We start from the raw sequence: 26,955 nt of genomic DNA on the forward strand, positions 1-26,955 counted from the left end.
TTAGAAATAAAGCTCTTTTATTCAAACAGCTTTATTAAATATTGAGAAAATGTATATAACTAGGAAGGCACTATGTAGATAACGTGAAATATGCTGGTTAATTAGTTATACTTTCAGATGGCAAAAAACTTTCTTATTGTAAAATGTCATCTGGAATGTTATCATTTAAAAGTCAGTAATGAAAACAAAAATTAATAAGAACTTTAATGCAATACCAAAGTGTGCAGGAAATAAATGTCACCAGTCTGCAGAAACAAGATCTCTTGTGGCATTTATCATTTAATTTGGTTTTCCATCAATCTTAGCTTTAAAAAAAACTGAAAAGCCCCTAGTCACAATCTGTTAGCCTATTTAGGAAGCCACTGTCTTTAATAACAGAGACAATAAGAAGACCAAGTGGTTCTAGCAGTCATCTACACCCTTGATGGTTGTCTGAGCCTTCCAGACCTGAGACTGAGTTATGAGCTTAGTATTACTTTTTCAAAAAATTTCAAGATATTTCATGATATTCTCAAGGCATTATCCTCTCTCCCCAGAAATCTACTGAATACCTTAGAATCACCCTATACTGCCCCTCCTCTCTCACATCTGCCCTTACAGCACACACTTCCTGGGCAAACAAATATTTTCAAGTCTTCAGAAGATGCTATGCCATAAGTTTTTGTTCTCCATCCCTACTGCCACAGATCATATTTATTTTCTGAGATCTGGACTGTTTTCATCTCAGCTTTCTAATTAATCTATCTTTGGCACCTTTTCCAGGGGCAAAGTGTGTGTGTGTGTGTGTGTGTGTAGAATATTAATTTTACAACAAATAAATTGGTGTGTAGAGGGATTGCCAATATTGCTCTGATCACCACCATTTCTTCTTTATTCATTTAGCAAATCATGTCTGGTTCCTGTGCCAGGCACTAGGGCTATAGCAGAAAGCAAGGTAGAAGCAATACCTGTCAATATTAAGCCTACAGTTCAACCTGCATTTAAATATATAAAATCTAAAACTCTTTTACTCAGAAGCCTACACAATGTTTATCTTTACTAGAACAGAATTGTAAAATAAATATGCTCTAAATCTGCCTGACACTCCACATATACCAAGTAAGTCTCTTGATTTCCAGGTTTAGAGTTTAAGTACCTAGGTGTCAAAAATGTTAAATGACATCACAAAATGGCTTTAGGTTATTGGAATTAGTAACGGCCATCATATATTAATTAATAATAATATATTATTAATGTAAGTAATGATATCTCATAGAGTTGGTGTGAGGGGTAAATGTGGATGTGCGTATGTAATATCCAGAATGTGGCTGATGCTCAAAAATGTTGATACAAAAAGCTGTTGATACATTTTCTCTTCTTGTTAGGAAAGATGAATAAAAAATATGAAATGTCCCAAATCAATATAATGCTACAATATCTCCCCAAATTACACCCTTTAAATATGTCTACCTATAGTGTTCTTAATAAATATTTGTCTTGCTGTTATCAAAGTATTACTGAATTATCAAATTTTTATTGTAAACTCTCATCCTTTTTTTTTCCTTATCTTATCCTTGGTTTATGAGAATGAAAGTATCCCAGGATGCTATATTCTCTGCACCCCATTTAAATCTCCTCTATAGCTTATCATATAAAAAGGAAACTTACAAGAAATGTACATAAGTACACTTGTCTGAGCTTCAAATGCCCAGATCTAAGCCTGTGAGAAAACATTTCTTATAGTTTTGAGCCATAAAGCTGAAATTTTGGATCCTCTACTTTTCTTTTCTATTATGAAAGCCTGTGAGTTCATTACACAGACTTCTCTCAACCTTATTAGATTTTGCTTCCAGCAAGTTGCTCATGTTGGGAACACTTCACAGAGATACCCACTATTCCATGATCTTGTTTGTCTGAGGTTTCAAAATCTCTTGGCACCCTTTGCATCCTAAACTTTCCTCATGTCTTCTAGCACAGACCTGTTCTTTTATAAAATGTATTGGGGATTTTGACACCAAGTTTAACATGTGGTGCAGCCTGTCTTCATGGCAGCTGCTTTCCACTAATCCCATTCCCAAGCAGTCATGTTGTTTGGCAGATGACATTCAACAGGTGCACACCATGTCTTACAAGGTCTGTGGCTGCCACAAGAGGCATAGCTGGAAAAGATCTAACACTGTTGTTGATCTGCAAGCGTCTGTTGTGGCCTGGCAACCATGGCTATGGGCAAGAATTCAAATATAGACCAAGAGGGCATTTTGCCATTTTAGCAGATGGACATGCAGAGAAATAGCCAAGAGCCTCTGTAACAAGCACCATGCATGTGGCTGGAGGACAGGACGTGCAGCCAATAACATTTAATTGGCTTTTTATCTGTTGCTTAGAAACCTTGGGTTCAGGAACAATGTCCTTCCTAATTACAACTTGAGCCTTGGACATTCTCTTCATAGGAACCATGGTCTGTGACTGCCATGGAAAAGTGTTGGGCAGGAGGAGGCCAGCTGGGTCTTTGAAGTTGACAACGGAGCCAGGAAGGAAAGCTGCACTTAGGATAAGAATTGCTTTCCCTGGAGCTAAGTCAGCAAATGCAGTCTGGTTGTCAGAGCTGAGAGGTAAGGAATAAAGATGAATCATTGCATACTTCTGTTCCTTTCCCCTGCTTTCACTCTGAATGAAGAGGAAAATCAGGTGAGACACAAAATAGCCAGGAAATAAATCATTCCTCTACTGGCAAGACAGACTGAGCTGTACTAAACAAGAGTTAGGAAGAAAAGGAAAACAAATGAGAGAAAACTGGACTCTGGATCAATACATTAAAGAACCTGCAGCATTAGAGTAGAGGGTCATGTTAAGGGCTTGAACTCAGAAGTCAGATCATCTAATTTCAATTTCAGCACCTCTCTTACTAGCTTTGTAACTATAGTCAAGCCAATAAACTGTCTGACTCTCATTTGTCTCATCTAGAAGATAAGGATAAAAACACAGTAACTATAAGGCATGAGCCACTGTACCCAGCCAATGCCTAGTTATTTTGATTGGATGCCAGACCTTGTGAATGTTATATATGCTGGATTTTCTTGTATGCTTTTGAATAGTGTTGAAGTTTGTTCTGGCACATTGTTAAGTTGTTTGGAATTAGTTTGATTTTTTTTTAGGTTTGTTTTTAAGTTTCATTGGGGCAGATCCAGAGTAGTATATGAAATTTATTTATTCCTGCTATAAAGGCAATATACTTCTGAGTACTCTAATTGATGCCCTTATTCATGGGATCTTCCTACTCTGATTGGTGGCTATACAAAATATTCCTAGCTCTGTTTGACTTCTTGAAATTACTCAGCTTACTTATCCCCAGGGGTTCCTTCTCCAGCCTTGCATGGTGTTACACGTGCAGATGAAAATTACTACCAAATACACAAGATAAACTCTCTATAGATCTTTGGAGTTCCTTATCTTTATAGGCAGTTGTCTCTTCTCTTGTCTTAAAACTTGCAAATAAATACTGACCAACTTGGTTTCCCCAAACATTATCTCAATCTTCTCAATTTATTAAGACTACTAGGTGCTCTTTGGGTTCTCTTGTTTCTGTATCTATGGCTTGAAAACTGCCTCTAGGCAGAATAAGGGTGAAACTTTAAACCTAATCTTGTTTGCTTTTCTTCTATCAGAGGCCAAAGTCCTGTGCAACTTATTGTCCAAAGTTTGAAAATTGTTTCTTGATAAATTTGGCTCAGTTATCTAGTTTTTTAGAGCAGATATATATCTACATATATATGTGTATATATGTGTATATATATATCTACATATATATGTATATGTATCTATCTATCTATCATCTATCTATCTATCTATATATATATATATATATATCTGGTTCCTGTTCAATTTGAAAATACAGAAAAAAGCTGGCATAGGGAAGAAACTCTCTCCTGGGGCATTTCTGCCACATCCATTTTTTTTAAGCCATCATCGATCATGGAGGCTGTATCTCAAAGTGTTTAAAAAGCTCAGACTCTCAGTGTATACCTTTAAGCAAGCCTCTTAAACTCTTCAGGGTTCAATTACCTCATCTGTAAAATGGGAATAAGAATAGTTCCTGAAATACAAGGTTGCAGCCAGATTAAATGAGATAATAGGAATAATGTACTTTGCACCAATTTCATCATATATTAAGTGTTCATTAAATATTAGATCACTGTTTTGTTTACAAAGAAAAACAAAAGCCATGGAAGAAAGGGAAATCTGTACTTTAAAGGTTTTTAAGAAAGTATTTACTAGCAAAGAAATATATAAAGAGAGTAACTATGAACTTTAGGGAAGGAAAGGAACAAGCTGTGTCAAGAGTACAGAGGCAGAAGTTTTAAGTCCTGGATGGTTTCATGTTACTCTAGGGCTTGTAAAGAAGTCACCTCACTTCAGCAGATCTCAGTTTCTTCTAAAAGTTGGAATACAAATACTCTCCTGGTTCCTGGCTAGGATGTTGTAAAGATCAAGTGACATAACTGAAGTGAAAGTCTTTGGAAAGGTACACATATCATGTAAGAAATGTTAGATGATGATAGCATTAATGGGCACCTTATAGCCATAAATAAAATGAGCAACAATGTGTATTCCAGACTCTATGAGAACTACTATCATCAGTTTTATATCAAATAAATAGAAAGTGATGCAGAAGGAAGTCCAGTGGGTAGACAAGAACCCTCAGGGATGCAGTGAAAGAACAAGGGCTACAATTTCAGATTTTTGGCCTCATGTCTAGTCCTCTTTTCCTGCACAGGCTCAGAACTGTTACATTCCTTTCTAAATCTGGATCGATGACAGCACTTTACATTCCGGTCACACGAAAAACCTTCTCTGTTGCTGTTATGTTGTTTTGCTGGAGAGCCCCCAAACTCTACACTGTACAAAAACCACATATCTCCCTTGAGGTCAATGATATTGACATTTTCTGCCTGATTTGGAGATGTTTTATCCACAGCTACAGTAAATGTGATTTAGTCTCATTCTCCATCTCACTGATAATTCTGACTTTGGCAGAAGCATCTGTCCTGACAGAGAAACAAAGTGACGAAGAGAACCTGATTCTGAGACCCAAATATGATGTATTATGAAGGGTTCTGCAGTTCAGCTCCAGGTTTTGTTTGTTTGTTTGTTTGGGGGCGGGATTGTTGTTTGTTTGATTTTTACCTAGAATGGCATTACTTCTAAAGAAACTTAGAAATAAATTTTACACAGAGTATCAAATCCCACTCAAACTGGTATTTGTCACTTTATCTGGCTTACTAAGTAGGCTGTTGAAACAACTGTGCAAACAGTCACAAAAGCTCCTTTGTTTATGATAACATAGGAAGGTGGAAGAAATGGGAGGGAAAAAACAACAAAATATATCTTAATGAGAAAATGCACAATTTCTTTAAAAATAAGGCAAATTTTATTAGTAGTTAAAAATATATTTAGTAGTTAAAAATTAGTAGTTATTAGTAGTTAAAAATCTACTTAGAATATATAGAAGCAGCTATTGTCTTTTCTCACAAGATGCTTTGGGTCTTATAGGACCCCAGTCTTAGTATCATAAATGTGCGTATAGCCCCAAATCCAGATTTGGAAAGAAACACACAGAGTGCTTCAGTCTACCCACCCCTCCCCCATTTATACTGCAGATTTGTTTTATTTTTATAGCCTTTCTTCATTCTTCTGACAGCAGCACACTACTTTTCCTATTAGCAATCATGACTATGTTCATGTTGTCCTGGTGGAGCTGTCAATTATAGTGACCCTTCTTTTCATCATAGCTCGTGATCATGTGATTCAGGACAGCCAATCAGTGTATTCCATTTCCCTTGTTGCAGTGATTGAGCGAAGAGTGTACACATGGCTCACAGAAGTCCAGGCCTTTCCTGATATTTGACATTTGGAGAGTGAAAAACAACAACAACAAAAAAAAGAGTCCGTTTTCTGAATCACAAGCTACAAGGATATAAGCTTGGGCATTTTTTCCTATCATAGAAAGTCTTATTGAGAATGGGACCCACATGCAGAAGGTAGAAATGCTAAAAGATGAAGACAAAAGAAACAGACAACAAATAAAACTCCAATATTATAATTTGTGTCACTGAATCATGCTATGTAGAATCAAGCTGAACCTAAACTTCCAGATACGTAAGCCAATATTTTCTCCTTTTAGTTTCAGGAGTTTAAATTTGACTTCTGTGGTTTTGGGTTAAAACAGTGCCTAGTACAATATATAGTAAAATATTTCATGATCATATATAGTAAAATATTTCATGATCATAATCTCTAGGACCATATTGTACCAGTGCAAAACAAATACAAACCAATTTGCTTTTGGTGCTTCTTTTAAATAGAGAGTATTATTTAAACAAAACTGTCTGAGAATATGAGACATTGGCCATATTTAAATTGTGTCTGAGTCACTCACAAAAGTTTAATTGCCTTTAAAAGAACATTGAGGACAAACTCTCAGGAGACACACCAGAGACACAGGATGAAGTACTGACCCTCTCATTCCTTAAGGAGTGATTATATTTCTGTTTCAACACCTATGAGCAGTTTTGATTAAATTTCATAAAAGGCTATTTCATTAATTGCATATTTTATGTAAGTGATGGCCATGAAAAATTGCTTTGCTGTACAAGTGAGGCAGAGTAATATTTTGAATTGTTAACCAAAGTTTTTTCAAGATGTTTCCCCTCACCTAACCACTTCTCCTAATTAGAGCAACCGGGCGTCTTGTCTTTACTACTGCAGGGATGAGATGACCCAGTAGAATGCCTAATTCAGTTTGTAGCCTCTGAAATGTAAATGACTAGGTAGAATAACTCAGAGAGAACTGAAGAGAGCTGGAAAGTGGGTGAGATTCCTGAGAAGAGGCCCTCAGAAACAGAGTAGTAGTGACTATGTGATACATGCTTGATAAAGCTCCTTGATCCATCCAGCCCCCAGTTGTTCATAGCCTTAGAGTAGGCAGGGAGTGCAGCCAATGGTTTTACACACTCGCGGCAGAAGTTTTGAGGCAGTGGAGAAAGCCAGACCTGGAGCAAATGATAGCACAGCAGCAATCTGTAGGGATTGATGACCCAGGACTGGCACAGATAACTGATGTCACAGAAGATGCCTGCATAGTCAGGTGACAGTCAGGAACCAGACATCACTATGCCCTGCAACATGGGCTAAGGAATTTAGCCGCCATCCTGGGGAAAAGTGGCAGAACCTTAAATAGGTTGACATTTTTGTTCCTGTTGTTAGGTAAAAATTATAGGAAACTATTGTTTTGGACTAAACTCCTGCACTAAGCCCCAACAGACCAGATTTTAAAGAAAAATAGCTTTGAAATGACTAATGAGCTTTTCATTCTCTGCTTCTGCCTTCTTTAGCCCTTCTCTGTCTACAAAGCCACCCTTCTACTCAACTTCTCTGAACACTCATTCTATTTTATAGAATGAAGTGTTGCCCAATTCTACAATTGCGAATAAAGCCAAATGAGATCTTTAAACTAAATTTGTTGTATTTTGGCTTTTTTTTTGACACTTTCTTAAGAATAAGGCCTTGAAATAAAATTATATTGAATTATAGAAAGCAAAAGTTACATTTCTTCAGCACTAGAGTGACTGGGTAGACAAAGAGTCATACTATCAAAATATCTAAAATAAGTTTTAGGGTAAAATAACCAAAAAAATCTTTCAAAACCATTTATTCAATATTTGCATTTAAATTTATGAATCACTAAGCTTAACATTTTGTGTTAATGAAGTTCGTTGCAGGCAGTCAGCACTTATTCCGCATGTGCTGTGGCCTCCACACACCCTGCATTTCATCAGCTTGTGCCTAGGGATATTTCCTCTTCACCTTAACAAATACTCATCTACCATAGGCCAGGCATTATATAAAAGTGAACTGTTAATACAAGGAGGGGCTGGGCGTGCTGGCTCATGCCTGTAATCCCAGCACTTTGGGAGGACAAGGTGGGCGGATCATGAGGTCAGGAGATCAAGACCATCCTGGCTAATGCGGTGAAACCCTGTCTCTACTAAAAAATACAAAAAATTAGCCAGGCAAAAAAATTAGCCAGGCATGGTGGCAGGCTCCTGTAGTTCCAGCTACTTGGGAGGCTGAGTCAGGAGAATGGTGTGAACTCAGGAGGCAGAGCTTGCAGTGAGCCAAGATTGCACCACTGCACTCCAGCCTGGGCAACAGAGCAAGACTCCATCTCAAAAAAAAAAAAAATTGCAAGGAGGGTCGGGCTAAATGAAGACGGCCAACTCAAGCTTTCTAATTAAGACCCTCAACTGCAAACTCACATCCTCTGACAGAGAGTGGACAGAATCCCATCTGTGTGCGAAACAAGACACTGAGAAGTGGGGAAAAGCAATTTCCCATATTAGCATTGCCTAATACAAAGAAAAAAATCTTTTTAAAAATTCAACTATGATGATATTTTCTCTTTTCTTCATTTTAAGAAGGGAATAATATTTATTGAATACAACTTATAAATCAGAAAATGTGCTAGCTGCTTTATGTACATTATCTCACTTAATCCTCACAATGGCACTGTCTGGTAGGTTTTAATATCCCCATTTTCAAGTAAAGAAAGTGAAACTCAGAGAGATTTGGCAATTGATCATAAGTGATACCCCTGATCAGGGAAAAATTGAGAATTAAAGTAAAATTAGCATATCTCTAAAGAGTGTGCATTTCAACTATGTCCCACACTTCCCAAATTTGAACCACAATAAAAGGCCCTTGATGGTTTAGTGTTAAATGGAAATTCATTAAACACTGTGGGAGGAGCTGTTTGGGCAATCTCACCCTTGTTATTCCTTTGGCCAAGATTCTCTGACCCTACATATTTGTATAACTGAATTTTTTTCATCTTCAGATCCAAGCTAAAATGTCATCTCCTAAAAGAGATGGCCTCTAATGGCCTAATCTAGAGTGAAAAAAGGGGCCATTCAGTCCCCAGCCTCTGTCACATTAATGTTGCAGTTCCCCATGTTTGTCATTTCCTGAGATGGTCTTTTTTTACCTGCTATGTATCTCCTCCCACTGAAAATTCTCTATATACCCTAAAGGGAAGATTTCTGACTTCCATTCTTGTGCCTATACCCTGATGTCACTCACAGTAGCCATATTATCATGTTCCTCTACTCAACCTCCTCAAAGTCTTCCTATCTCACTCAGGGTAAAATACGAAGTTGTTACTGAGTTTGGTTTCTGAGAGCCTCTCCTTGTATTCTCCCCAACTCACTCTGTGCTAGCCATGGTTTCTTAAAAGACTTCAGGGTCTGCAAACTGGCAATTCATCTGCCTGGAATAGTATTTGCTCAGATATCCTCATCCCTCATTTATTCACTTTCCCCAAGCCTCTGTTCATTCTGCCTGGTTGTTTAGAATAACAAACGATGGCCAGGAGTGGTGGCTCACATCTGTAATCCCAGCACTTTGGGAGGCTAAGGCAGGCAGATCAGGAGGTCAAATTGAGACCATCCTGGCCAACATGGTGAAACCTCGTCTCTACTAAAAACACAAAAAAATTAGCTGGGTGTGGTGGTGTGTGCCTGTAGTCCCAGCTGCTTGGGAGGCTGAGGCAGGAGAATCACTTGAACCTGGAAGGCGGAGGTTGCAGTGAGTCGAGATAGAGCCACTGCACTCAGTTTGGTGACAGAGCGAGACTCCGTCAAAAAAAAACCGAACACAATATATCTTTACTTTTATATTTAACCAAAATTACTTTGCAGGCACCCTTACAAGATGAATTAATTGTTTGAGTCTACTGACGCTCAAGTGTATAAGTTTTTAAAGGAAGAAGTAAAAAATTGCTCATCTTTCTATTTCTAGAAAAGAAGTAGATTTAATCTACCTTTTACTACTCAAAGATTTAAATAATTTTATTTTTTAACCATTTTATTTTTATAAGCTGGCATTTATTTGTTTCCTTTATTGGTTCATTATTTATTAATTTACTTTTTTATTCAATGTACATATTGTGAGCACCTACTAAGTATTCAGTGGTGGAGATACAAAAATGAACAAGACCCATTTTCTGTGCTCAAAGACCTCACAAAATCTACTAAGAGATTCCAACAAACTGTTAGGAAGGTCACTATGACATATGTGCCAGCCTAAATAGCCAACAGAGACAGACTCTCTAAAAGAAAATGATGTTTACTTGGGACGAAAGTACTGCAATTAGCATATGTGTACCATAGTAAACTACATACATATTCAGGGAGGTAGGGGAAGACAAATATTTTTAAAGAAAAAAATGAGGAAGATTACATAATTGTTTTGAAATAATTATCATTGGCTACAAAGTTCAATAACTAGCATGATGCCAGTCTGAGGGTGGAAAGGCAGTTGCTGTGCAGATATCCTTGCAGAAGTACTTTTTGTGTAAAGTTGCAATGATTTTTGTGCAAGACTGTAGTTTTTGCAGTCTTTTGTGATAGCTTTTGTTATCAGGCGCACAAGTGTGAGAGCCCTCTCTTCATAGCCTTCCCCAGCTCTATTTCACTATTTGTCAGCATTGTTTGTTTTTTGTTTGTTTGGTTTAACATTAGTGACTCCATTTTGACTCTGACAATTTTCACAGTTCCCCTTTTGATCAAGATCTTATTTCAAAAGCATCACTAATCAATCATCCTATAGTTAGTTTTTGATGTCTCTTGGTGCCATGATGGACTTGTCCAAGGGGCTGGTCTCATCTCATATTGAAAGGGATTGACTGGAGACTAGGATCCAGGGTCAACCCTTTAGTCCTTTAGGGAGTGGCTCTCAAGCTATGTCTGCGTGGAGTTCACTATTATGTTCAATTTTGTCTGCTCTGTAGTCTTTTGTTATCTTAAAGTGCTGGGCCAACATGATTTTGTTAGGAGTTAGTACTTCCATAGAAATTTAATAAGTAACAGATACAAAAATTTAGAAAGGTAAAATAAATGGTAATATGACAATTCAAGTTTGCATAATGATTTTGAGCCATGAACCTAAACTTAAAAGTAACCAATCGAATAAATCAAATGACCACAGGGAATTAGGTAAGACCCATAGTAAGAATATGGTCTGTTTTCTTATTTTATGCAAATGACTCTCAATTTTCCAGAGGAATTTTACCAGGTACAGCATGTAGTATTAGCAATAGCAAAGACATTTTCTTATTTAACCAATGGATACTAAAGAATGTTTAGGTTCTGTTAAGTTGCCAGCAGAATCTGTTGATTGTTAAACTTTACACCATTATCTTACCATGTGAAATAGGGAGGTTAGAGTAGCATTAAGGTAGGTAATAATCTCATTGTGATATGAAGACTTGTTCCAATATCTTGGGAAAAACTGTCTACAGCATGAAAACATCAACTTCTCCTAGTTTTCAGTTTGAATATCTCTAGTCATGATATTCAGTTTGATGATCTTGTGGTGACCATACATCAGGCACAAGGCTTGTTCTTTAAAATGTATCTAGTTTCAACTTACAGGGCTTTAGGATCAGAGCAGTTTTTTGTTACTAGCTGGAGAGTTGTAGCCAAATATTGGATGAAATTAGGATTCAGGATCTAGTCTAGTCTACGGGTAAATAAGAAGAACTTGAAACCCATGAATAAGGCTACAATCTAATAACAAGTATATAATAGTTCATTTTTTCTTCAAAATAATATTTTCACTCTGCATTCATCACATAGGAGTCTCAGATTTTAATACCTCTTGAGGGAAGGAAGTCAAACCAGGGCAGACTTTAGATTTCACTTACATTCTTTAGTTTTCCGTGCCTGCTAGGAAGTGACAGTTTTCCGGGCCTGCCAGGAAGTGACAGTTTCTAATCATTCACTGTGATGCTAGGAACCATTGAAGCCAGTTGTTTCATGCACATCCTCAAATACGATACTTCAGTCAAAGCCTTGGTAATGTAACCACTGTTTTCAATTCTATCCTTCTATAAAGAGAGAGCAGATTTTTGTTGAACTTATGCAAGTAACTACATTATCATTAAAAATATTATGAATATTTTTCAATTTTTGGAGGAATTGAGCAGGGAAAATTGAGGTTTTGGGACTCAGACTGGCTTCCTTGCCCCTCAGCTTTCAGACAGTCTATTGTGGGACTTCACCTTGTGATCATGTGAGTCAATACTGCTTAAAAATCTCCCTCTCATATATATGCATCCATCCTCTTAGTCCTGTCCCTCTAAAGAACCCTGACTATTACAGAGAAAAAGTAAATACTTCCTTTTTTTTTCACAAAAGTATACTTTACCAAAGTGTTGTAAACTATGTTGTAAAGCTTAAGAGATAACTTTTTTAAAAATCTTGAAAATATTTAAGTGAATAATCAATCATTGTTTTACATAAAAATCATAAAAACATTAGCTTTGTCAATTACTTAATTTCATGTAACTAAATTTTTACTTTGCCTGATCTTGATGATCACTTCTATAAACTCATACATTTCTTCTTTGGAATTCTGGAAATTTTTGTTCAGTCCATTGATCTTAAAGTTATCAGAAGTCTGTGTTCCAGAGTACTTCTTAGAGACCTTTTCTTGAAAAGCAATTTTGAGCTGTAGCTGATTACATATGCTATTAGAGAATAATTTTAAAACAATAACTGTGGATGACAAAAACTTAAAATAACCATGGTTAAAAGTCTGATGAAAATTCAAAGTTGACAAGGAAATGTAGTTATTACATGCAGCATTTTAAAATATCAACCAGAATCATGACTGACAGCATCAAATTAGTACCATCGCACTTTTATAAATTTTATATATGCTTTTGAATACTTAAATTCATAACATATCCATTAAAATAAAACTTTGGAAAATATTTCAGAAAACCAAAATTATGGCATAACATATCAAATTTTTACAAATTTATATAATTTTTAAATAGTTATACCAAGAATACACCAATAAATATAACTGAAAGAAGATCTAGTATCACATCATTTGACAATGCTTTTCATACAATTTGCCAAATAAGCCTTATCATTTAATATATCTGTGAGATGAGAGATATATTCTTTGAGGCTCTACAGAAGCCCAACTGTAAAATTGCAAAGTTAGTTGTAGGTGTCAAAAAAGCCTTAATTTAGGATTTTGATCCTGGGGAAACCTGTCAAAGATGTCAAAAAGTACAAAACACTTGATAAAAACAGAATTAAAGGTGCCTGTAAAATAATAGTCATCCATTTAACCAGAATGATAATCAGAGATCTTCAAAAGCAATACAGAAAATTAAATGAATATAAAATCCTTAACCTTTTTAAAAGGTCAATTTTCCCAAGTAAAGAAAAACACCCTAATAAAGTCAACACAGGGCCAGGTGCAGTGGCTCCTGCCTATAAATTCCCAGCACTCTGGGAGGCCAAGACACGAGGATTGCTTAAGGCCAAGCATTAGGGACTAGCCTGGGCAACTCTAAGACCCTGTTTCTAAAAACTTTTTTCGTTAAAAATTATCCAAGTATGGTGGCACATGCCTGTAGTCCCAGCTACTCAGGAGGCTGAGGTGGGAGAATCACTTGAGCTCAGGATTTTGAGGCTGCAGTGAACTATGATTGCACCACTGCACTCCCGCTGGGCAATAGAACAAGACCCTGTCTCTAAGGAGGAAAAAAAAAAAGATAACACAGGAAATTCTCTTAATAGAATTTAAAATCTTTTTGTTGTTGTTGTTGTTGTTGTTTCTTGAGATGGAGTCTTGCTCTATCGCCCAGGCTGGAGTGCAGTGGCATGGTCTTGGCTCACTGCAACCTCTGCCTCTTGAGTTCAAGCAATTCTTCTACCTCAGCCTCCTGAGTAGCTGGGACTACAGGTGTGCACCACCACACCCAGCTAATTTTTGTATTTTTAGCAGAGATGGGGTTTCACCATATTGGCCAGGCTGGTCTCAAACTCCTGACCTCGTGATCTGCCCTCCTCGGCCTCCCAAAAAATCTTTGTATTTTAGGTTAGTTGCCAAAAAGTTAAAGAAAAATGTTCTGCAGCATGATTGCTTCTCGGGAAACCCATTTAGATAACCTGGAAATCAATCTTGATGGAAGGGTAATTAAATTTAATCAGACACAGAAAGAATGTGTTCAGGATTATGAGTACATTGTATTACAGAGGAATGTAAACAAGAAAACTTGTACATTGAGCAGGGGAATACATGGATTTTACTAACAGTATGGGAAGTTTCCTGGTTACATGGAACAATTCAGACACATCAAGAAAACCCAAGAGCACAGAATCAAGTTACACTAGAGAAAAACTTTGCTTTTCTAAGTCTTTGAGAAAAATATTTCAATGTCAGGCAACAAACTCAGAGTTAAAACTGAGGAGAAAAAAAGTTAAAGGGGATGACAAAAATGTTAAAAGAAAGAGTGGGCAGCCTAGCCTAGCAAAAGGATATAGCTTTATAAGGGAAGAAAGGAGAGCCGAAGGCAAAGATGATACATGACCTGCAAATCTCATGCGGAAGATACAGGAAAGGTTGAATTCTGACATATAAATATGAGAAGTTTAAAAAAATAATTTTACCTGGAGAAATGAAATGGCCATTCTGAATAAAAAAGACAGCATTTCAAATCTGAAAGTAGTAAAATTAAATATATCTCAGCAAGAAATGCAGCAGAAATAGAAACTGTCTGTAGTTTAGAAGATGGCTGGTGGCCGGGCGTGGTGGCTCATGCCTGTAATCCCAGCACTTTAAGAGGCTGAGGCAGGCGGATCACCTGTGGTCAGGCATTCAAGACCAGCCTGGCAAACATGGCAAAAACCCATCTCTACTAAAAAAAAAAACAACAAAAATTAGCCATGCATGGTGGCATGTGCCTGTAATCCCAGCTACTTGGGAGGCTGAAGCAGGAGAATCTCTTAAACCCAGGAGGCAGAGGTTGCAATGAGCCGAAATGGCGCTACTGCACTCCGGCCTGGGCAACAGAGTGAGACTCTGCCTCAAAAACAAAAAAAGAAGGTGGCTGTTAAAGAAACAGATTTCAGAATCAAAAATCAAAACCAATTGCAACTATTCTAAGCATAAATCAATACTTTGTTGTTCCTACATAGGGAACCGAATTTTTAGTTTTGTATGTCTTTTTTTCAATATTGACTCTTCTTTAAAAATTATTATAATTTTTTAAATTATAACCAATTTGATCACACACAAAATTCTTTTTATAAATCCCCCCTTCACAAACCTTACCAAAACTCACAATATTTATGATATTCTTGGACTCTCTGCTCTGTCCTGTACTTCCTCCTTCTTAAATAACCAGTCATTTTACTTTAGGACAAAAATTTTCTACCCAAGGTTTTTTCTCATACAAAATTATTCTCTTTTCTTCTTAACCTTCCTTGCAATCAGAAGATTTTTTAGAAACACACAACAAAAAATTCCAAACCAAATCCAAAGAAATCAAGTGTTCACAGAAATCTTAATGCAGGCACGTAGATTGAAAAAAATATTAAACTAAACCTGTGGCCCGAAAGTGAATTCACCAGAAAAGACATGCCTCATGAACAGAAAGTAGATTTTGTAGAAGTAAGAGCACTCAATCCAGAAAGACATGTGTCTTTACACCAGAAAGGACTTACCGGAAAAGACAGAAACACTTTTATCACCTCAGGAGGGACATATGGTCTTTTATTAAAGTGGCTTTACCAGGTCCAGATTCCAAATATAGTCAAGAGCTACTACCAAAAAGAGGGAGGCTCAGCCTTAGAGAATACTCACCAGAACAGAAAAGGTGAGTCATGAAAGCAGAGAGCTCAAAGGGCTCAAGTGAGTATTGCATACTGGTTTTAAGAATCGCCAGTTTCTTTCAATGGGTGATCTTTTTCATGTTCACTTTTGCGACCATATACATCAACCTACGTAACAAACAGAGAAAGAAAAAGATGTTGAGGGAATAGAGCATTGCAATGAAAATACGCGTGCCGTAGTAAACTATGTGTGTATTCAGGGAGGTAAAGAAAGACAAATCCTTTTAAAGAAAAAAAATAAAGAATACACAATTGCTTTAAAATAATTTTCATTCGCTACAAAGATTAATAACAAGGGTCATGCCAGTCTGAGTCTGGACAGGTAGTTGCTGTGCAGATGTCTTTGCAGAATTATTTTTCGTGTAAGATTGTGATGGCCTTTGTGTACGGTTGTGGTTTTTGCAGACTCTTTTGTGATAGTTTTATCAAACATACAAGCATGAGAACCCTTTCTTCAAAGCGTTCCCTGGCTCTATTTGTCAAGGTTTTTTGTTTTAACATTAGTGACTCCACTTTAATTTGAACAATTTTTACATGTACCACCTCATCATTTCCATGGAGAAGCTCTCCATTGAACTATTACAGAAATTCATTCTCAGCATAAAAAAAATAAAAGGAGGATTCTGGAATTTAATTTTTGAAGGGTCAGTATAATAAAAGACACACTATACACTGGTGAAATTTAGTGTTCCTACAAAACATATGTTCATTTTTACATTTCTAAGTATCTTAGTAATAAAAAGGAGTTTTAGTATGTTCCATACTTTTCTTATTTCAGTGTTTAATGTCCAGCAAACTTGTTACATAATTGATATCTATGATGAAATAAAGGGGAAAGAGTAGAAGACGGGCAAGAGCCACATCTGATATTTATTTGTTTGTGACACTATATAGACAAATGGTAACGTCTGCTGATTCCTGCTCCAGCCCTCTTTCCCTCAGCCCAACAATTCTTCCTGGGTATGGAGAATTAAGAGAGAATAGGAGGAATTCAGAATAAATCATGGGAAACACTGGCACTAAATTTTCATTCAATCATGATATTTTTGTGACCAAACAGTTGCATTGAATGTCAGTGGAGAAGGACTACAAGTAGAGTGCATTCAGGAATCCAATTTGTTCCTGGGTGCACTGGGGTTTGGATACATAAAAGAGGCAACATTTGGTTCTATTGTGGTAGATGAGGTAATAACCTTAAAGGATTCTAAACTATGGCAGGTCTGTAAAATGACTTTATTGTCATAAATGATGTCTAATGATGGTAAATTTCTTTCGATGTTTTGACAATCAGTTTAAAGAAATGTTAAAGTTTGAAAATTAGAGTTATATTAAACATCATCTCTATTGTGAGATTTAATTTAAACTGAGTGTGTAGACACAATACAAACATCCAAATAAAAGGACATTGTGGCCAAGTGCGGTTGCTCACGCCTGTAATCCCAGCACTTTGGGAGGTCGAGGCAGGCAGGTCACTTGAGGCCAGGACTTTGAGACCAGCCCAGCCAACATGGTGAAACCCCATCTCTACAAAAAATACAAAAATTAGCCAGGCATGGTGGCACACACCTGTAATCCCAGCTACTCGAGAGGCTGAGGCAGGAGAATTGTTTGAACCTGGAGGCAGAGGGGGCAGTGAGCCGAGATAGTGCCACTGAACTCCAACCTGGGCCACAGAGCAAGATTCCATCTCAAAAAAAAAAGAAAGAAAAATCACTTTGTACACATGAAGAGGACAGTTATTGATTAGCCTGTTGGTGTAGTCAGTATAAAATGGCAAACAGAAGAGTTCATTCTTGGAATTAAATTCTTACTTTGATCTATAGTGTTCAAATCAACTGCATAATTGCTGAGTCTTGACTATGAAGCAGAGCCAAGCATACAATTGAAACAATTGTCAGATAATTTAAGTTTTAAAGAGACACACATGCACTTTAGTCTAAAATAATCAGGGCTATCGAATCTAAATATTCTGTATAAATAAAGTAATTATCTTTTTCACAGGCAATCAGAATAAAGTAAAGTTTTTGTGATTATTCTGGTACGGTGACCCACATAGACATTCAAAACAGTCATGACCTCAACAATGTATAAACAGGGTTCCCTAATTCTATTGTCTTTCAGATCTGGAACATGTGCTTTAAATCTCAGAAATTCAGTTTGAGTATTAAGATGTTAAGATTTTTCCCTATGCCCATTTTAACTTTTTTTCTAAATGGGTTTAATCTTGTGATTAAACATGAACAATGAGAGGAGCTTACTGATCCTTTTCATTGCATTTTTTTGGAGAGCATTGTTTTGTTTTGTTGCTGTTGTTAGTTTGGGTATTTTTAAAATAAGAATAAGGTCATATTGGAAGTAAATTTAGTATTTATATTGGCTTTGAAATGCATATTTGCAAAAGTATATTAAATATCAAGTATCTTAACTGCACATCATCTTCCAACCCAATTACACTCTACCCATTTCAGGGAAAAACAACTCCTTGTTTTTGAACCGCAACAGCATAACGACTATGCTGCTATATTGCCCAATTTCTGCTTTAGGTTATTATTCCAGGGGAAGTAATGGAACACATGCTGAGTCAATGAGAGCCCTTACCTGGGATTTTTTTTGAATTCAGAAAAAGTAATAGCTCTTGGCCGGAGAAAGTGAAACAACTGGAAACTCTGCTGTTGTTAGTGGTCAAGTCAGTTGCCACACTGGAAGAACCCATCTGCAGTCAGAGAAAACAGAGTTAAGCTAGTTTTAAGAAGAGAGGAAGACGAGAGAATCCTGGTAGTAATTTAGGCCCAGCTGTATTCCTTCCCTCACTGCAGTTGTGTGTTGCTTCTTTGAGCCAACAAATTTCCACTTTAGGCCAAGCTTGACTTAGGTGTCTCAATTAAACTAATATAAATTGGCATGTAATATCTGATTATTTATCAATACCAACACAAACAAAAAACACCATAATTATTACAACATGGAAATAAATCATTCAAATCACATTTCAATTTATTCCACTGCTTGCATATAAACAAGATGAATTATATTACATAACCACCCCTCCCCATAAAACGGCTGTTTAATTCTTCTCACCTGATTGAGTTAAAGTTAAATTATATGATTAAAATTTTCAAAATACTGTAGCTTGAACTCTTTATAGACTTAAATCTGCAAAGGTTTAAAATTCGGGGTGGGGTGGGGGGTGGAATCTGAATGTTAAGCTTATTTTTACCTCAGTGAGCTTTGTTGTATTTTAACTTGCTCTACCTCCCTCCCTGGCTCCCCTGGGCAGCCTTGTAAAGTACTAGTGTCCATTCTTGATAACAAAGGGAGCAGAATAAAGCTAGAACTCTTTCAAAGCCCCATTTCCAAAGAATGATCATTTTACCTTTCAGATGGTTCCCTAGAAGATCTAACATGAACAGCTTGTCTTTATATGGCCTGAATCAAAGCTCACCTAGTGCTAATAACCTCATCCTAAAGGGGCATTTATCAAAAACATCTGCATGCAAGCATTTAATATTGCAGCTACCTTAGATGATAGGTAAGAATTGGGGTGAACAATGGACTAATCATAAGGCTTAAAAAGAAAATCTGAGGAAAGAGATTTTCTAAAGGGATTTAGAAAGCTCCAATACTCCTAGGAATCTAGAAGGCCATGCATATTCTTAGGGCCGTGCACATGCTCAAGAAAGACCAAAAAGAAAAAAAAAAACCCTAAACTCTCAATTCTGGCTGACTTTGGGGCTCTGTAAAAGCTAAAGCAGCGTGGTAAACAGCCTGACTAAATGACAAGAATAGGGTCCTATTGAGAGTAGGTTTGGTACTTATGTTGGCATTTAAATAGATATTTGTAAATAATAGTGAAGGCCTCAACACATCCAAAGCCCATCAGCAAAGACTAGAAGATTTATTAGTTTCAGGCATTTAAGGAAACTTCTGTCCAATCATTAGATGACCACTAAGCTAGCTGAGTCTAGACTCAATGACTACACATGACAAAGAATACGGACTTCACAAAATTAGTTCAGAAATTTACCAAACAAACACACAACTAGTACTACAACAAGCAGCAACAACAACAGAAAAAGAGAGAGAGAGAGAATTTGATGCCCAGAATAGCTATATTATATTAAGTGTCCAGTTTTCAACAAAAAATTATAAGACATGCAAAGAAACAAGAAAGGGGGAAGAAATTAACAAATAGAAAATATCCCTGAGGAAGCTTAGATATTGAACTTATTAGGCAAGAAACTTAAATTAGCCTTTTACATTATGTTCAAATAGCTAAAGGAAACTATGTCTAAAGACATAGTATTATGTCTCCACAAATATAAAATATAGATTAAATGATAAAAATATAAAATAGAATAAAGTGGAAAATCTGGAATTGAAAACCATAATAGCTGAAATAAAAAATTTATACCACAGGGGCACCAAAGCAGATTAAGCACACAGAATAAACAATCAGAGATCTCAAAGACAGGTCAATCAAGATTATTCTATCTGAATAACAGGAACAAAAGAACAAAAAAGTTATCAAGGCCTGAAAGACATGTGAAACACCATTAATCATACCTATATATATGCATAATGGGAATCCTAGAAAGAGAGAAAAAGGAGCAGGAAGAATATTTGAAGAAATTATGGCCAAAACTTCTAAAATTTGATAAAAATTGCTAGCCTACGCATTTGAGAAGGTCCAGGAACTCCTAGTAGGATAAAATAAAGGAAATATACCTCTATACCCCTTATAATTTAATTGTTGAAAGTCAAAGACCAAGAGAAATTTTGAAAGCAGCAAGAGAGAAGAAACTCATTATGTTTAAGGAATCCTCAACAAAATTGAAAGCTAGGTTCTCAGTAGAGGTAAGGAGATAGTGGGATGACATTTCAAGATGTGAAAAGAAAAATCTGTCACACAAGAATTCAATATCTGGCAAACTATACTTCAGACATGAAGGGGAAATTAAGATATTCCCAAATAAACAAAAACTGAGAGTATTCACTGCTGACAGACCTGCTTTACAAAATATACTAAACTAAAGAGAGTATTTCAGGATTAAAGGAAAAGACAGACTGGCAACTGGAATTCACATGAATAAATAAAAAGCCCTAGAAAAGATAAAGATATAGGTAAACATAAAATACAAAATAAATGCAATGTTTTATTTTTAACCTCTTTTTTTCTCCTCTCTGATTTAAAAGATAAATGCATAAGGCAATAATTATAATTTTATATTGATGGGTACACAATGTATAAAGATGAAATTTGTAAAAATAACAACATAAAGAGTGGGGAGCTATAACTGTTCTATATATAAACAAAGTTTTTGTGCACTATTGAAATTAAGTTGATATTAAACCAAATTGAATTGTTATAAATTAAAATATTAATGTTAATTCCTAGAAAATAACTCAAAAATATATAGTAAAATGTACAACATAAAAATTGCAAGTAAACTAAAATGGTACACTAGAAAGATCTCTATATTAAAAGTTAGGTAATTGCAAATGAGTAAAAGAGCACCACTCAACGGTCTGATCTAGAAGAGACTCACTTTATACTCAAAGACACAAACCCAAAGCAAACAGAAGGAAGAAAAGATTAGTAAAGAAATAAATGAAATAGAAATTAGAAAAACAATAAAGAAAAATCAATAAAACTTAAAGTTAGTTATTTGAAAAAAATCATCAAAATTTAGAAACCTTTAGCTAGACCAACCATAGAAAAAAGGACAGAAGATTCACATTTCTAAAATCAGGAATAAAAGAAGTGGCATTGCTACTAATCTTAAAGAAACAAAAAGGGTGATTAAAAAAATACCATGAGCAATTGCGTGACAACAAATTAAATGACCTAGATGAGTTGGATAAATTCCCAGAAAGATGAAAATTTACCAAAATTTAGTCAAGAGAAAATAAAAAATCTGGATATACCTATTGAAATAGAAAATCTGGATATGCCTATTATAAGTAAAAAGACTGAGAGAGTAATTTTTTAAAAACCTCCACAAAGAAAAGCCAAGAAAAAGATGGCTTCACTGGTGAGTTCTACCAGATGTTTGCAGATGAATTAACACCAATCCTTCACAAACTTGTCAAAAAATAGAAAGGGAGGGTACATTTCCAAACACATTCTAGGAGGCCAGGATTTTTACCTGAGAGCAAACCAGACAGAGCCATCACAAAACAGAAAAAATACAGAATACCCTTTATGAATGAAGATGGAAAAACTAGAAAGAAAGCACTAACAAACTGAAACCAGCAGTACGTAAAAAAAGATTATATACCAGATTTATTCCAGAATCCAAAGTAAGCACAAAGTACAAAAGCTAATCAATTTATACCCGAAAATGATAACAAGGGGAGAGAGGAACACGTTCATCTCAATAAACACAGAAAAAGTATTTGACAAAATCCAATCCTCTTTCTTAATAAAAGCACTCAACAAACTAGGAATAGAAGAGAATTTTCTCAACATTTTAAAGTGAATCTATGCAAAACCCACAATTAATGTTATACTTAATGGAGGTCAGGCACAATGGCTCATGCCTACAATCCTAGCACTTTGGGAGGCTGAGGCAGGAGGATAGTTTGAGTCCAGGAGTTTGAGGTTACATTGAACTATGATCATGCCTCTGCACTCCAGCCTGGGTGACAGAGCAAAACTTGTCTCTAAAAATAAGTAAATAGAATTAAAATTAATTATATTTAAAGATAAAAGACTAAACGCTTTCCTTCTAAGATCAGGAACATGACAAGGATCACAACAAGGATTCTGCTGTCACCACTTGAAGTCAGGGTAATATGGAGGACAATTAGGCAAGAAAATGAAATAAAATGCATCCGGATTGGAAAAAATATATGTAAAAGTACCTCTATTGGCTGATGAGATGATCTTATATTTAAAAAATCCTAAAGAATCTGCACTCCCAAAAAACTCTATGAAAGCTAATAAATGATTCAGCAAGTATGCACAAAAAATCAAGAAAAAAATCAGTTGCATTTCTCTACATTATCCATAAACAATCCAAAAATGACATTAAGAAAAAAATTCTTGTACAATAATATCAAAAAAAGATACTTAGAAATAAGTGTAATCAACGAGGTGCAAGACATTTACACTGAAAACTACAAAACACTGTTGAAATCAAGAAGACCTAATGAAATAGAAAGATGTCCTAAGTTCATGGATTAGAAGATTTACAGTTCTTTAGATGGCACTTTTTTCTAAATAGACCTATAGATTCATTGCAATGCCCATCAAAATTCCAACAACGTTTAAAAGTTATTTTTAGAAATGGACAAGCTCATTCTTTTATTTATTTATTTATTTTTCCAGATGGAGTCTCACTCTGTCGCCCAGGCTGGAGTGCAGTGGTGTGATCTGGGCTCACTGCAACCTCCACCTCCTGTGTTCAAGCAGTTTTCCTGCCTTACCTCCTGAGTAGCTGGGACTACAGGTGCCCACCACCACACCCGGCTAATTTTTGTATTTTTAGTAGAAACAGAGTTTCACCATGTTGGCCAGCCTGGTCTCAAACTCCTGACCTCAGGTGATCCACCTGCCTCGGCCTCCCAAAGTGCTGGGATTACAAGTGTGAGCCACTGCACCCAGCCCTCATTTTTAAATTCATATCAAAATGCAAGGGAGACAGAATAGACAAAACAATATTGAAAAAGCAGAAAACAGTTGGAGGACTCAAACTTTCCCATTTCAAAACTTATTACAAAGCTACTGTAATAAGTAGACTGTGATTACTAGGATAAGGATAGACTTGGAGATCAATGGAATAGAATTGAGACTTCAGAAATAACAATATATGTATAGTCAATTGATTTTTTACAAAGATGGCAGGACCATTCAATGGGGAAAAAGATAGATTTTTTTTTAGCAAATGATGCTGAAACAACTATCATCCACATGCAAAGGAATGAATTTGGATAACTACATCATACCATATACAAAAATTAACTCAGATTATATCAAAGACATAAACATAAAATCTAAAACTATAAAGCTTCTAGAAGTATCCCATTTAATCTTCAAAATACCCTTTCTAGATCAGTCTTATTATTTTCATCCCCATTTCACACTTAGGGAAATGAAAGCTTTTCACAGTTACTGAAAGTAAGAATTCCAAATGAGGAAATTGGCTTCACTAGTCATCCCCTTAACCACTATACAATATTACAGTTATGAAGCCACAGTCATAGGTTAACTGTAAACAAATGAAGTTATGATACAAGACTCAAAAAATAAAAGTTCTAATTGTATGAACAGAAATAATCAAATAGTTAAACAAAAAAAAGGAGGCATGTAAAATGGCTCTGTAGGAAATGCTGTGGTAAGATCAGATTTTGAAAAAAAAATACATGTGAAAGTTGAAGGAAGAAGCATAAATATAAAGACGTATAAATGAACATCAAAGAACCATATATTGGAGTAGAGAAAACTCAAGTCCAGCATGGATAAAACTCAGGGAAAATATCCAAAATAAGTAAATTACTTGAATTTTATTTAGAGAAAGCCAAACCAGTTCCTATTCTTTAGCAGTGACACAACAATAACACAAGACAGAGAAAAGAAAATTAATCATACAGGTCTTATTACATTTAACCTCCTCCATTTCAGAATAGAGTGTGAGTTACTTACATTTATTGGGCTACTTTTGTCCTTTAGAAAATCCCACAAATATGTATCATTGCCACCATTTTACACATGAAGAAATTGTGGTTTGGAAGATACTGTTTACTCAGAGGTATAGCTAGTAAGTTGCAGAGATGGAATTTGAACTGAAATCAATCTTGTGCTAAATCCACATTTTCTTACATGAAAGATGTGACTGGTAAAAATTAGAATTACAGATGATTGATACTTAAAAAATTAGATTTAAATGTATGATAATCTAAGCTGAATTAGTGTGCACAAATAGGTGGAAGTCCCATGAATTCTGATATTCCCAGCCCAGAGATAAATGATTCTGCTTTCATAATAGTTTTCCTTTTGTTCCATTTGTTGTCCTAGTTAATGTCTAGTTAATGCCTTTGTTAAGTTTTATCTGTGATAGCCTACGATACATAGTCCCCTCCTGCCTAGCACTTCCCTCACTACCCACACTTTCTGCATGTGTAGCTTTAGGTAATTCAAGGGAAATCCTGAATCCAAAATACAGCTCAAAGTTATAGCTAATGAGCCTTATCTACCTAGAATAAAATTCTGAAATAACCTTTTAGCATTCTTTATTAACGGATTGTTAAGTTGTCACAGTGACAGAAGGAAACAGAGAAGATACAATACCAGGACTCTATCAGTTACCTACTGCTAAATTATAAACCACCACAAAATTAGAACCTTAAACCAAAAAAATGCACAAAATTTTAATTCCATCACATTCTGCCATACAAAGCAAGTAATGAGGCCAGTCCAGATACAAGTCTACGTCTTGATGGGAGGAGCAGAAAAGTCACATTGCAAAAGGATGAGAAATTTCTGATTTGTTAAACGTTATTTTCTTTAAATTGGACTTTGGGCAGACTTACTATAATATGGCAACTCCAAAGATTTTGTCACCTAAGTTGTATCTGTCTCCTCTTAGCTAATTCCATCCTTTCCTGTATTGTTGTCATTTCCTTAATATTATTCAGCCTGAAAAGGTAAAATAAATGTCATTAAGTGGGAATTAAATTACTATTAGGCAGCTTTTTTCCTTAATAAAATGTAATCTATAGAATATTGTTATCAGAATCAATGAATTAGAGATATATATATGGCAACATGGAGAGATCTTCAAAGCATAGAATTTACTTGAAGTTAATAAAGCGAAATATATGTATTCCCATGAGGAGCATGAAGGAAGTAAAAGAGATAACTGTTCACCACAGGGATCAAATCAGGTGGGCTAGGCTGTATGTGTCCTCAGAATCTTATTCTTCTAGGCATCACCTTTCTCTCCCAAACACATAAAGAAATATCCCAGCAAAAATGAAATCTGGCTTTATGTAAGTGCATATTGGTTATATAGAGTCCCCCTATTAGTGCATATTACTCATATAGAATAGAGACTATGCTTTAGGGGTAGGATCAGAAAACCTGTGACACTACAACATGGGAGATCCTGCATCACTGTGGAGTTTGGCTTGGCCCCTGAGTATGTATGTTCAACTACATAACCTGTGCTGATCCTGTGTCTGCGCTAAGGCATGTTATAATGTCTTAATATCCATTTTTAATGAAAGAATAAATGTAAAACACTTAAAACAGTGCCTGGCAAACAAAAGGTGTTTGAGAAATTCAGTTGCTATGATCATTATATATTCAGTGCCTTCTCTATGTCAGGCATTATTTGAGGCTCTGTGGAAAGATCAGTGAACAAAATGAACAAAACTTTATAATCTTATTGAGCTTATATTTTAATGATGAAACAAACCATAAATAAATAAGCAGAATATATACTATATAAGATGGCAATAAATGTCATGGAGAAGAACAAGATAAAACAGATAAGGCAATGAGGTTTTTAAGTCAGGGTGGGGGTTGCAATTAAATTAGAATGGTCAGCAAAGGTGTCACTGAGATGGTGACACTGGAGCAAACTGCTACAGAATGTAAGGAAGAGTCATGCAGATATCTGCTTAGAGGAGGCCCCTCATAGTATGACCCTTTAGCACACATTGTTTATGAATTTACTAGTCCATGATACTGTGCCAAGTCCTGTGTGCAAAATAATAAAAGTAGCAAACAATTATTAAGTACTTGCTGTGTGCTGGGACCTATACTAAGCACACTACTTGCAATATTTCCCTTAATCTTTATAAAAATGATTTTATGTGGGAAGTAGGACTTAGAGAAGTTAAGTATCTTATCCAAAGTCAATCAACTAGGATTGTTACTAGCAGCAGCACTAAGATTTCAATTTAAGATTAAGACACCACAGCTATTACCTGAATGTCACGTTTATTTATTGAACATAAGATATTTCTATACTCTCACAGAGCCTGGTACTTTTCCTTGATAGCCTTTAACGTTGTATTTAATATATTATTCATACAACTGTTTTTTCAGTGCCTTTTTTCACATAAGACTGCATATTATGTGAGGGCAGGGATGAATCAGGCTTCCCTCATTCACCACTGAATTTGCAACACTTAGTACAGTGTCAAAGCACACAGAGTGCTCAATTCATGTTGCCTGAATTAATCAATATATCATATTTCATTATCATTGTTTCTTTGTAAT

General features: G+C 35.8%; 1 long non-coding RNA gene across 3 annotated transcripts in view; it reads left to right on the plus strand.

Moving 5' to 3' along the window:
- LOC109028778 (uncharacterized) overlaps positions 1-26,955 on the plus strand; it is a 323,598-nt gene that overhangs the window by 283,218 nt on the left and 13,425 nt on the right. For 2 of the 3 annotated variants that reach the window (XR_010135450.1, XR_010135452.1), the window contains one exon: positions 2,430-2,582. The exons of the other annotated variant lie outside the window; for it this stretch is intronic. This is a non-coding gene — a long non-coding RNA (uncharacterized lncRNA). Of the gene's footprint in view, positions 1-2,429; positions 2,583-26,955 lie in introns of those variants that run through there. 3 annotated transcript variants of the gene reach the window in all.

Source organism: Gorilla gorilla, chromosome 9, assembly GCF_029281585.2.
Source record: "Gorilla gorilla gorilla isolate KB3781 chromosome 9, NHGRI_mGorGor1-v2.1_pri, whole genome shotgun sequence".
Lineage (NCBI taxonomy): Eukaryota > Metazoa > Chordata > Mammalia > Primates > Hominidae > Gorilla > Gorilla gorilla.